Source organism: Hyperoodon ampullatus (assembly GCF_949752795.1).
Source record: "Hyperoodon ampullatus genome assembly, chromosome: 5".
Taxonomy (NCBI): domain Eukaryota; kingdom Metazoa; phylum Chordata; class Mammalia; order Artiodactyla; family Ziphiidae; genus Hyperoodon; species Hyperoodon ampullatus.
The window spans coordinates 46373717-46387931 of NC_136918.1; positions in this window are offsets into that span (position 1 = coordinate 46373717).

Consider the following 14215-nt stretch of genomic DNA (forward strand, 5'->3'; position numbering starts at 1 on the left):
TCACCCATGCAAGCTTTCTTGGAGAGGCCACACTCAGATTCTGCCAAGAGAGCTTGAGGAGAGCTGGGAGTTGGGGGCAGCCAGTAGGGAGTGGGCTTCAAGTCAGGCTCAGGGTTCTCACCCCTCCCCATTTACTGTATCCTGATTCCAGTCACTAGCTCCATGCTGGTCCCAGGGGGGATCCCCTGCCTCCTTGAGCACCTGAACCCTCCACTCCAGCCCTTTCCCTTGCTCGAACCACTTAGCGTGGTGGAGATAGCTTGGCCTTTTCCCAGGGAACTTCATGGGTGGAAATGCACAGGGATGATACAGGAGGCATAGCCACCATCACAATGATCCAGCTCACGGGGAGCTCCAGCTAAGTCCCAGCCTGTTCTTTTTTTTTTTTCTAATTAAAAAAATTTTTTTTTAAATTTTTTTGGCTGCGTTGGGTCTTCATTCCTGCATGCGGGCTTTCTCTAGTTGTGGCGACCAGGGTCTACTCCGTTACGGTGCGCTGGCTTCTCATTGCGCTGGCTCCTCTTGTTGCGGAGCGCAGGCTCTAGGCTCACGAGCTTCAGTAGTTGTGGCGCACGGGATTAGTTGCTCTGTGGCATGTGGAATCTTCCTGGAGCAGGGATCAAACCCGTGTTCCCTGCATTGGCAGGCAGATTCTTAACCACTGTGCCACCAGGGAAGTCCCCAGCCCCGTTCTTTTCACACTATCTGAGCCCTGGTTCCATTGACCCCTCTCCTCCCTTCTCTGCTGAGCCCTCCCCCAGCCTCGTTCAGAGTGAATATTCCTCTAACAGGCTTGGGGAGAACGAGTAGATGGTGGGTGGGTGGATGGGCCCTCCAGGTGCTCCAGGTCTCCGGACAGGTCCAGCCCTGGCCCACGACAGTCCAGGCAGCGACCCCCTCCCCATGGGGGTTTTGTGCTCTGCCCCTTCTGCAAATGAGCCAAGAGCCACCTGTACAAATACGAAGCTGCAAGGAGCAGTCATTAAAGGGTCTCAAACGCACGGAAATGGAAAAAGAGGTCCTTGTCTTGGGTCCTGAGGAGGGCTTGGATGTAAAACAGTGTCCCAGGAAGATGGCTTCTTGGTCAGAGACTAGACAACACATTGGTAGAAGCCAAGCTTTCCTGGGAAGCTGGACCAGCCCTGAGATCCTGCTGGGAAGGCTGTCTAAGATAGGTCAGCAGCTTGGCCGGAGGTGTAAAGCGTTCTGCAGGATGGGGCAGGGCATTGCAGGCTGCCTGGCTCTGGGGAGGAGGGGGGTTCTGTGGAGGGGCTCTGAGGCCCAGCTGGGAGGCACTTTGGTGGTGGGGCTGCAGCATGGCAGGCAGCTAAGGGCTGGAAGGGGCAGCACAGACCCAGAGGGTCACAGAACCAGATTTCAGGAGGTGGAGGAGATCCTAGGCAGGGCTAAGGAATGGCCTGGAGGCTGAGTGCTCCGCTATGTGCCAGGCATAGGGGAGGGTGTGGGGAATATAGAGCTACAAAGGCATCGCCTCTGTCCTGAAAGGCTCACACTCTGATGAAGAAGGCAAACACACAGTTACAGTAGGCTAGGATGACGGCTGCATTACAGGGATATCATGATATTACAAAAGCTTTTAACTGAGACCTTTTAGGAGGGGTACCCAACCTGGTGGTTGAAGGGTGGTGCCGTTTAAGTGGAGTCCTAAATGGGAGTTAAGCAGTAAAGAGGAAGATGTTTCAAGCAGAGGGATCAGCTCGTCAAAACATGAAGAGCTAGAGGGACTAAGGAAAGGCTAAGTAGGTGTGCATTGGTTTCTTTCTCTTAGTTAATATGTGGCAAGCACTTACTATTGGCCAGGCACTGCACTAAGCATGCATCACCTCCTTTAATGATTAAAATAGCCCAAGAGACAAGTACTATTATTATCTTACAGGTGAGGAAACCAAAGCCCAGACAAAGTAAGTAACTTGCTCATGATAAGCTAGTAAAGTGGTAGAGCCAGGATGTTGAACTCAGATGATCTACCCTCAGAACCCTTGAACCTTTGTTTTTAAACTACTACAGTAGACAATAAAATTTCCTTAATGTTTATTTCCTGGTTTATTTCTCTTTGATTTTCCCTAAATCTTTTTTTTTCTGAATCTTTTTAAAAATTGAGGGACTTTCCTGGTGGTCCAGTGGTTAAGACTCCATGCTTCCACTGCAGGGGGCACAGGTTCGATCCCTGGTTGGGGAACTTAAAGATTTTTTTTTTTTTTTGATACGCGGGCCTCTCACTGTTGTGGCCTCTCCCATTGCAGAGCACAGGCTCCGGACGCGCAGGCTCAGCGGCCATGGCTCACGGGCCCAGCCTCTCCACCGCATGTAGGATCTCCCCGGACCGAGGCACGAACCCGTGTCCCCTGCATCAGCAGGCAGACTCTCAACCACTGCACCACCAGGGAAGCCCAACTGGTTGGGGAACTTAGATCCTGCAAGCTGCACAGCATGGCCATAAAAAAAAATTTATAAATAAATAGATATAATTGACATATACCAATATATTAGTTTTAGGTGTACAACATAATGATTTGATATATGTTTATATTGTGAAATGATTACCACAGTAAGTTTACCTAATATCCAATTAAATTTCCTAAATCTCTTAATATACCTCCTTTTGAAAATTCCCATCAGTCTTGGCTGACCTCAAAAAAAAGGGACAGGTGGAGAAACAGGTGTAGAATGGGAGACCTAGTGCCAAGCCAGCGGGCAAAGGTGGGAGCTGGTGGGGCCCAGGCAGGGAATGGGACAGGACAGGTGGTTGAGTCTAGAGCCCACATTTACCTCTTGAGCCAGTGAGAACCCCTGGGAGTGACTCTCTTTCTATCCCAGGCCCTGGCACACAGTAGGTGCCCAATAAATGTTGGCTGACAGGGATGATGTGAGATAACTCACTGGCTCTGTTAGTGGAATTGACCCTATTTTCTTTTTTTCTTTTTCTTTTTTTTTTTGACCCTATTTTCTAATGTCTGTGTGGAGCAGGCTGCTGGGCCACTGAGGTCCCTGTCCAGGATACCTCTCACCTTGGCCACCGCCAACCTAGCCTGTAGGTTGCTTCTCCTCTGATCTGGCCCAGGAGGGAGGATTGAACTTGTCCTCCCTAGGTCAGGAGAACACTGTCCAGGTCAGGGCCAAAAATGTCAACAATCTTTATCAAGGGTGGTGGTATAGGGGTGGGGACAGGGTAAATCTAAAGGGAAAGGGCCTCAGAAAATGACATATAGCCGTGTCACTTGTTGCAAAACACAACTCAGCTGTCTTCTGCTTCTGGACTGCCTCCCTGCCTTCAGGACCAGTGGTTGTGTTTCCCCAAGCCTCAGAAGCATCTACACACTCATATTTGAGCTCCAGGAAAATTAGGCCTAGAGAAAGAGTTTTACCTCCTGCCTGTCTCAAGCTCAGTATCCAAAATTCCCAGCCCCATGTGAAGCCCAAATTGGAAGATGGCTTAGTTCACTAGCATTCGGTCAATAAATATTTCTTGTTGTATGTGCTGGGTGGAAGCCACAGCAGGAAACAAGACAGTGGCAGATCCTTCCCCTCATGAAAGACATCAAACATACATTAACATACAATTAATTTGTAAACTTCTGATTCAGAAATAATTTCAAAATGTGTAGAAAAATTGGAAGATTAGCATTTTTTAAAACTAATTTGTTGTTCTGAACCATAGATTGTTCACATCGTGCCTCTTTACCCGTAAATACTTCAATGTATGTTTCTTAGAACGGGGACATGGGACTTCCCTGGTGGCACAGTGGATAAGACTCCATGCTCCCAGTGCAGGGGGCCTGGGCTTGATCCCTCGTCAGGGAACTAGATCCCACATGCATGCCTCAACTAAGAGTTCGCATGCCACAACTAAGGAGCCAGTGTGCTGCGACGAAGGAGCCTGCCTGCCGCAACTAAGGAGCCCACATGCTGCAACTCAGGAGTCCGCCTGCACCAACTAAGACCTGGTGCAACCAAATAAATAAAATATTTTTTTAAAAAACAAACAAACAAAAAGAACAAGGACAAACTCTTACATAAACACAGAATAGTTGTCAAATTCTGGAAACTTAACATTGAAACAATTCCATTATCTAAACCACAGTCAGTATTCCAATTTCACTAACTGTTGCAAAAATGTTCTTCATAAATACTCCCCCTCCCCCATCCAATCCAGGATCACACATTGCATTTAGTTGATAGTTCATATCATGTGTCAACTTGAAGGGTGGGTTTGGATAAGATTAACATTTAAGTTAGTTAACTGTTAGTAAGCAGACTGCTCTCCATAATGTGTGTGGGCCTCATCCAATCAGTTGAAGGCCTGAATAAAATAAAAAGACTGGTCTCTCCAGCAAGAGGGGATTCTCTAACAGACTCCTTCAGATTTTGCCTGAACTATCACAGATAATGTTGCCAGATTTGTTCATTGTAATGCTACTATTTTTCTTTTTGTAATTAAATAAGTAACTATTTTGTAGAGATTGTTTGATTCTATGTAACTATCCTGATCTTCATCAAAATCTTACCTACAAGTTTTAGCCTCCATTAATATCCCAGTTAATATTTTATGTCAGTTTTATTGAGGTATAATTTACATTACCATTTTTATTGTGATAAAATACGCATACATAAAATTTACCATTGCAACTAGTGAAAGAATTCAGCAAGGTAGCCAGATATAAGATCAATCTTCAAAAATCAATAACATATCTCTACACCAGCTGTAACCAAGTAGAGAATGCAATAAAAAAGATGCTTTCACAATGATGACAAAAACTATAAACTATCTAAGAATCTACTTAATCAAGATCACATGAGACCTCTATGAAGAAAACTTTAAAGCTCAAAGGACACAGAAAACGATCAAAATAACTAGAAAGATACTCCATTGTCGTAGATGGAATGGCTAAAAAACTAACAATGTTAATTTTTCACAGTTAATCTGTACATTCAATGCAATCCCAATTAAAATCCATGAGGCTTTTCTAAAGTGTAATAAAATTACTCCACTATATATACAGAGACAGTTTCAAAATTAGCAAAGTCAAAATTCAAAGTTTCAAAATTAGCAAAATATATAAAAAGAAGGAAGAGTGGGGCTTACCTTATCAGATATCAAGACATGCTACAAGACTACAGTAATCAAAAGAGTATGGTAGGGCTTCCCTGGTGGCGCAGTGGTTGGGAGTCCGCCTGCCGATGCAGGTGACACGAGTTCGTGCCCCGGTCCGGGAAGATCCCACATGCCACGGAGCGGCTGGGCCCATGAGCCATGGCCGCTGAGCCTGCGCGTCCGGAGCCTGTGCTCCGCAACGGGAGAGGCCACAACAGTGAGAGGCCCGCGTACCAAAAAAAAAAAAAAAAAAAAGAGTATGGTAGTGTTACAAGAACAAGTTGGGAACTCCCTGGTGGTCCAGTGGTTAGGACCTCAGCGTGGGTTGCATCCCTCTTTGGGGAACTGAGATCCCGCAAGACTTGCAGCATGGCCAAAACAAAACAAAACAACAAACAAACAAAAAGAACAAGTAGAGCAATAGAGAACCTGACTCATGTATGATATGATATAAATGAGAACATAACATGCAACAAATGTGGCACCACCATCACTGAGAAAAGGGTAGCTTGTTTGGTAGATAATGTTAGAAAAACTGGTTCATTATGTAGAGAAAGGTGAAAAAATATATTCTTATACAACAACACATACATAGTGAATTCTAGAGGATTCAACCTAAATAAGAAAAACAAAACTATACAATGAATAGAGAAAACAATGTTGCAAAAATTCTCTGTTACCTAAGGATGATGGGGAAGGACTCAAACATTTTAAAAGAACAAATCACTGTTGCAAAACACTGATGACTTTGATATTATAAAAATTAAGTATTTCTTCTCCACAAGATTCTTATTAATCACAAAGGGAAAAATAGCAATTTAAAGCATAGAAACCTGGCAGACACCACCTTAACCAAGTAATCAAAGTTAACATCACCAGTAATGGGACAAATTGACATCACATGCCTCCTGATAAGACGTACTGAGAAGGTACAGTCTCACTTCTGTGATATTCCTGCCCAAAATGCACAGCCTGAATCTAATCATGAGGAAACACCAGACTAACCCAAATTGAGGGACATTCTCAAAATGAATGTCCTGTACCCTTCCAAAATGCTAAGGTCATGAAAGATAAAGAAAGGTTGAAGAACTGCTCCAGATTAAAGAAGGCTAAAGAGACAGGACAGATAAATGCAATGTGTGATCCTGAATCAAACGTATTTTTTTCTTTTTATATAAAGGAAATTGCTGATACAATTGGCAAAATTTGGATAAATGCTATAGATTAGATAATATTACTGTATCAATGTTTATTTCCCAATTTTGATAATTATACTGTGGCTACGTAAGTAAAGTCCTTGTTTTTAGAAAACAGCATATTGGGTGCTTAGAAATAAAGAAACATTATGTCTGCAACTTACTCTCAAATGGTTTAGGAAAAAATATACACACCCACATACACATAACACAGAGAAGGATAAAGCAAATGTGGCAAAATATTAACATTTAGGAATCTGGCTGAAGGAAAGAGCAGAATTCTTTGTAATATTTTGCAATATTTCTCCAAATCTGAAGTTACTCTAAAATAAAATGTTACAAAAATTAAGGATTTCTGATTAATGAAAGATACTAAGGAGAGAGTTAATGGCTGCCATGGTGAGAGAAGGTGTTTCCCTACATATAAATTTATAGGTTTACGTGTTCATATGAGTATAAAGTTTGGAAAGATATCTATGAAACTGGTAACAATAGTTTCTTTAGGGAAGAGGGAACTAGAATTAGGAGGGAGAGGAGTATATTAACTATTTGAATATACCACTGCATTCTTCAACTTGTTACAATTCATATATTATTTTTATATTTTAAAAATATATTTTTTAAATTTGAAACAATCTCAAGCATACAGAAAATTTTAAGTACAGAACAAAGAACTTCCCACCATGAACCATTTACAAGTAAGTAGCCAATTTACATCCCATCACTCTTGATATAGTGTGTAGTTTCTACAAACAAGGACATTCTCCTAAATAACTATGGCACAACTGTCAAAATCAGGGAATTAACATTGATACGTCTCTACCATCTAATCCTCAAACCCCGCTTCAGTTTTGCCTAGTGTCCTAATAATGTCCTTTATGATAATAATTTTAAAAATCCATCTCAGATCATGTGTTGCATTTTGTCATCTCTCTGGAGTCTCTTCTTCACTCTGGAACAGTTCCTCAGTCTTTTCTTGACTTTCATGACCTTGATATTTTGAAAGAGTACAGGATATTTATTTTGCAGAATGTCCTTTAATTTGGGTTTGTCTGATACTTTCTTTTTTTTTTTTTTTTTTGCGTTACGCGGGCCTCTCTCTGTTGTGGCCTCTCCCGTTGCGGAGCACAGGCTCCGGACATGCAGGCTCAGCAGCCATGGCTCACGGGTCCAGCCGCTTCGCGGCACGTGGGATCCTCCCGGATCAGGGCACGAACCCGTGTCCCCTGCATCAGCAGGCGGACTCTCTACCACTGCGCCATGAGGGAAGCCCTGTCTGATACTTTCTTATGATTAGATTCAGGTTACACATCTTTGGAGGGAAAATCACAGAAACTATGCTGTGTTCTTTTTTAAAAAAAATTTTAGGGACTTCCCTGGTGGTCCAATGGTAAAGAATCCGCCTTCCAATGCAGGGGACACGGGTTCGATCCCTAGTTGGGGAACTAAGATCCCACATCCTGCGGGGCAACTAAGCCCACACGCCTCAAAGAGAGAGCCCACGTGCTGCAAACTACAGAGCCCACGAGCCCTGGAGCCTGCACACGCCACAACTAGAGAGAAGCCCGCGCGCTGGCAACGAAAGATCCCCCGTGCTTCACAAAGATCCTGTGTGCCGCAACTAAGACCCCACGCAGCCAAAAAAAAAAAAAAAGAAAGAAAAAAAGGAAAATAAATAAATATTTAAAAAATTTTAAACCATTTTTAATTGAAGTATAGTTAATTTACAATGTTGTGTTAGTTTCAAGTGTACAGCAAAGTAATCCGAATATATATATATATATATTCTTTTTCAGATTCTTTTCCTTTATAGGTTATTACCTAATACTATATTCAAGATATTGAGTATAGTTCTCTGTGCTGTACAGTAGGTCCCCCTTTGGTAACCGTAAGTTTGTTTTCTATGTCTGTGAGTCTATTTCTGTTTTGAATAAGTTCATTTGTATCATTTTTTAAGATTCCACATGTAATTGATATCATATATTTGTCTTTGTTGGACTTACTTCACTTGATATGATAATCTCTAGGTCCATCCATGTTGCTGCAAATGGCATTATTTCAGTGTTTTTTTTATGGCAGAGTGATATTCCATTGTATATATATACCACACTTTCTTTATCCTTTCATCTGTTAATGGACATTTAGGTTACATCCATGTCTTGGCTATTGTAAATAGTGCTGCTATGAACATTGGGGTGCATGTATCTTTTTGAATTAGAGTTTCCTCTGGATATATGCCCAGGAGTGGGATTGCAGGATCATATGGCAACTCTATTTTTCATTTTTTAAGGAACGTCCAGACTGTTTTCTGTAGTGGTTGCACCAATTTATATTCCCACCAAGAGTGTAGGAGAGTTCCTTTTTCTCCACACCCTTTCCAGCATTTATTATTTGTAGACATTTTAATGATGGCCATTTTGACTGGTGTGAGGTGATACCTCATTGTAGTTTTGGTTTGCATTTCTCTAATAATTAGTGACATTGAGCATCTTTTCATGTGCCTGTTGGCCATTTGTATGTCTTCTTTGGAGAAATATCTATTTAGGTCTTCTGCCCATTTTTTTTTTTTTTTTTTTTGCCCATTTTTCAAATTAGGTTGTTTGGTTTTTTGCTTTTTTTTTTTTTTAATAGTAAGCTGTATGAGCTGTTTGTATATTTTTGAAATTAATCCCTTGTTGGTAGCATTGTTTGCAAATATTTTCTCCCAGTCTGTAGGATCACATGTTGTTTGTGTTTTGTTTGTGGTTTCCTTTATTGTGGTTTCCTTTATTGTGAAAAAGCTTTTAGGTTTGCCTCACTTGTTAATTTTTCTTTTTATTTCCATTACTCTAGGAGACAGAACCAAAAATATATTGCTGTGATTTATGTCAAAGAGTGTTCTGCCTATGTTTTCCTCTAGGAATTTTATAGTATTTGGTCTTTAATCCATTTTGAGTTTATTTTTGTATATGGTGTTAGGAAATGTTCTAATTTCATTCTTTTGCAAGTAGCTGTCCAGTTTTCCCAGCACCACTTATTGAAGAGACTGTCTTTTCCCTATTGTATATTCTTGTCTCCTTTGTTGTAGATTAATTGATCATTAAGTGGGTGGGTTTATATCTGGGTTTTCTATCCTGTTCCATTGATCTTGTGTCTGTTTCTTTGTGCCAGTATCATACTATTTTCATTAGTGTCGCTTTGTAGTATAGTCTGAAGTCAGAGAGCATGATTCCTCCAGCTCTGTTCTTCTTTCTCAAAATTGCTTTTGCTGTTTGGGGTCTTTTGTGTTTCCATACAAATTTAAAAAATTGTTTTTGTTCTAGTTCTGTGAAAAATGCCTTTGGTAGTTTGGTAGGGATTGCATTTAATCTGTAGATTGCCTTGGGTAGTATGGTCATTTTAACAATATTGATTCTTCCAATCCAAGGACACAATGAATCTTTCCATCTGTTTGTGTCCTCCTCAATTTCTTTCATCAGCATCTTGCAGTTTACAGAGTACAGGTCTTTTGCCTCCTTAGGTAGGTTTATTCCTAGGTATTTTATTCTTTTTGATGTGATCGTAAATGGGATTGTTTCCTTAATTTCTCTTTCTGATATTTTGTTGTTAGTGTATAGAAATGCAACAGATTTCTGACGCTGTGTTCTTCTGATTGCATCCTATTGGGTGGCACAAGATTTTGATTTTATATTACTGATGATGTTTCCTTTGATTACTTGATTAAAAGTGGTGTCTCTTAGGCTTCTCTACTGTAAAGTCACTCCTTTTCCCTTTATAATGAATAAATGTTTTGAGTGGAAACATTTTGAAAATATGTATCTCATTTCTCATCCAACTTTTAATTTATTCATGTATTTATGTATACCAGTATGGATTCATGGTTTTCTATTTTATTCAGGGATTACAGTCCGTACCTATCATTATTTATATTGATGCTAAACTCTCCCTAATTCATCCAATGGGAGCACTTCAAGCTGACTTTTGTGTCTTTTTCACATGTCCCAATCATTCTTTCAGTACTTCTTTGCTTTCAGGTACAAGATTTCCAGGCTCACCTTGCATCTTTTCTCCTGCAGTCCTAGAATCAGCTATTTCACTAGGGAGTCCTTGTACCTTATAGTGAAGAATGATATTTAGATGCTAGGATTTGGGCCCTGGGTGTGCTTATTGCCATTGGGGTAGAAGTGTCACTTCCCTAAGGCCCTATCAATAGCCAGAGGGACTTCCCTGGCTGTCCAGTGGTTAAGACTCTGTGCTCCCAATGCAGAGGGCATGGGTTCAATCCCTGGTCAGGGAACTAAGATCCAGCATGCTGCGTGGCATGGCCAAAAAATAAATAAAGAAAATAAAAAATAAAGACAAACTATTCTTAGTTTAAAAAAATAGGGACTTCTCTGGTGGTCCAGTGGTAAAGAATCCGCCTTGCAATACAGGGGACACAGATTCGATCCCTGGTCAGGGAACTAAGATCCGACATGCCACAGGGCAACTAAGCCCGCACACCACAGCTACTGAGCTCGCACGTCTCAACTAGAGCCCACGTGCTGCAAACCACAGAGCCCATGTGCTCTGGAACCCACGTGCCACAACTATAGAGCCCATGCGCCCTAAAGCCAGCGTGCCACAACTAGACAGGAGCCCGCACGCTGCAATGAAAGATCCTGCATGCCTCAATGAAGATCCCACGTGCCGCAACTAAGACCCCGCAGCCAAAAGTAAATTAAAAAAAATATAAATAATAAATAAATAATCTTTAAAAAAAAAAATAGCCAGAACTGGGACAGAGCTACACACACACTTAATTCTGTACTTATCTCTGTTGTTCATCTTTTTGTATTGAAAACCATGAGTCCACACTAATATCTCCAGTTTTAATCCAGCGTCTCAATGTACATTTGTTTTCTCCCTTCCTATGTTTTGTAAAGGATTTATTTGTTTGTTTGTTTGTTTAGGCTGCGTCGGGTCTTAGTTGCTGCATGCAGAATCTTACTGAGGCATGTGGGATCTTTCATCACACGGGCTCTTGGTTGTGGCACGCAGGCTTCTCACTAGTTGTGGCATACGGGTTTTCTCTTCTCTAGTTGTGGCGTGAGAGCTCCAGAGCGCGTATGCTCTGTACTTTGCAGCACACGGGCTTATGAGGCACTTGAGCTCAGTAGTTGTGGCACGTGGGCTTAGTTGCCCTGTGGCACGTGGGATCTTATTTCCCTGACTAGGGATCGAACCCGCGTCCCCTGCATTGTAAGGTGGACTCTTTACCACTGGACCGCCAGAGAAGTCCCTCCCTTCCTATATTTGTAATTTCCTTCTCCAGCTGTGAGAAAGAAACCTGGCTCCCATTTACCCGAATATATTTATTCACATGATCTGTCCCCCATTGCCACTGCCCTCTTACACATTCAGATACCCTTCTTACTCTACTTTGTCTCCAACACACTGTGTTGGGTTGCTGCCCCCTTCCCCATCAGTGAGTGCCCTCCTCACCCCAACCTTGCCCAACACCCTGTCCTGGTCATCCCTTCCTCAGGAATGCCCCCCTCCCCCTGCTTGGGCTCTGAGTCTCCACACCAAGCTGCACTCCCATCCCCATTGTTGCAGGTACACCATCGTCACTCTGTTGGGTCTCTGGTACCTGCAGCAGGCCATTCCCATGCATGGATGTCCTCACTTCACTTGGGCTCTGACACCTCACGCTGGGCAACCTTCCTACACAGATGCCCTCCTCACCCTGATCAGGTTCTGACATCCTGCTCTGGGTCTCTGAGGGGGATCCCACCTTATTGTGGACAAGTACCTTGCTCTACCCCATCTAATGGCTTCAGGACTGAATTGTTCAGGGAGGGAAGGGAAGGAAAGAAGAAGACTTTTTTAAGTTTTAGAAGTTTAAGAGCACTTTTAGGGTGATGAAACTACTCTGAATGATACTATAATGATGAATACATGTCATTATACATTGTACAGAATGTACAACACCTAATGTAAACTGTGGACTTTGGTTGATAATGATGTGTCAGTATAGGTTCATCAGTTGTAAGCTCCCACTCTAGCGGGGGATACTGACAATAGGGGAGGCTATGCAAGTGTGGGGCAGGGGAATGTGGGAAATCTGTGTACCTTCCCCTTAGTTTTGCTGTGCACCTAAAACTGCTCTAAAAAATACAGTCTCTTTTAAAATGAGATAAGATTTTTACTTCTTGCAAGAAAATTGCATCTCTATGTTGTGTTGATTTATGTAGTATAATAATGATTACTGAAAAATGACTGTATGAGTAACTTGACATTTTACACTACTAATTCTGTAAGAAAACCTTTTATAAACTGCAAACAAAATGAAGGGAAACCAAAAGCTAAACCTTATCCTGTCATAAATATTAAAATGATCACAAAAAGCAATCAAATATTATATTCCATATAATTCCATTATATTAGTATGTAACACTTATAAGTATTATCCTGGGGTGGGGATGGGGGGTGGTGAGTTCAGGGTGAGGAAGCAGGATTCACAGTGCAGGCAGAATATGGGGGTGTAGAGGAAATAAGGTAAACCAACATGACATGAAGGATAATTGCTGAAGCTGGGTAACACATTCATAGGGGTTCATTATTCTATTTCTCTACTCTTGTACATTTGCAAATTTCCATAATAAATAATTTAAAATATATATGTAATATAAAAAGAATATATATCATCATTTAAAAAATTCGAGATCAAAGTTTTACAGTAGCAGCAGAAATGTACAATTAATATCTTCACCAGCAACCTGGTGACAGGGATGTCCAAACAAGTGCTCCACCATATTCTTTCTCCCAAAGGAGCTGCACCAGCTGTTCCAACCAAAAGACCAACACATATCATCAAATTGTACAAATATTCCTGTGGACTTACTGGGATACAGGCCCATAGGCCAATGGAGTGTAGTTATGGAGAAAAGAATGTTCCTTTTCACAAAACTTTGAGTTTCACTATTGTTTACCTGGCTCATTGCTGGCGCCTTGAAGGATTCCAAGATAAATCCCCTTTCCTGTAACTTGGATACAACGGGTGCAAGGTGGAATGAGGCCAGCACTCCAAGGGGTTGGAAGCAAAGTGCTGTGGGGAACCAGAAGGAGAAAGGGGAGATTATTTCAGAAGGAAAGGGTTTTGAGAAAGAAAGAAAGAAAGAAAGAAGGGAAGGAGGGAGGGAGAGAAGGAGGGAGGGAGGGAGGAAGGAAGGGAGAAAGGAAGGAAGGAAGGAAGGAAGGAAGGAAAAAAGGAAGGAAGGGAGGGAGAAAGAGAAAGAGAGAGAGAGAAAGAGAAAGAAAGGAGGGAGGGGGAAGGAAGGAAGGAAGTTACGTCGAGACAAACCATGCTGCTTCCCTTCTTCCTTTATCAGGAATTGCCCTAATTTCTGTTCACTTTCCTGACACTGTCTACCTTGATTTGTCACTGAAGGGTGTCCAAGCTAAATGAAACAGAGTGTTTTTTCTTGGGGCTGGAATGAAATAACTTGGGTTGGCAAGTGTGATTATTTAAGGTTGATCAGAAACTGTGATTAGTACCATATTACGTCTTTTTTTAAAAATATTTATTTATTTATTTATTTAGGCTGTGTTGGGTGTTCGTTGCTGCACGCAGGCTTTCTCTAGTTGCGGCGAGCAGGAGCTACTCTTCATTGTGGTGCACAGGCTTCTCATTGTGGTGGCTTCTCCTGTTGCGGAGCACGGGCTCTAGGCACGCAGGCTTCAGTAGTTGTGGCACTCGAGCTCAGTAGTTGTGGCACATGGGCTTAGTTGCTCCGTGGCATGTGGGATCTTCCCTGACCAGGGCTCGAACCCGTGTCCCCTGCATTGGCAGGCGATTCTTAACCACTGCGCCACCAGGGAAGCCCCCATATTACGTCTTTGATTATATTTTAATGGGAAAATAATTATTTAATAAATTAGGTTT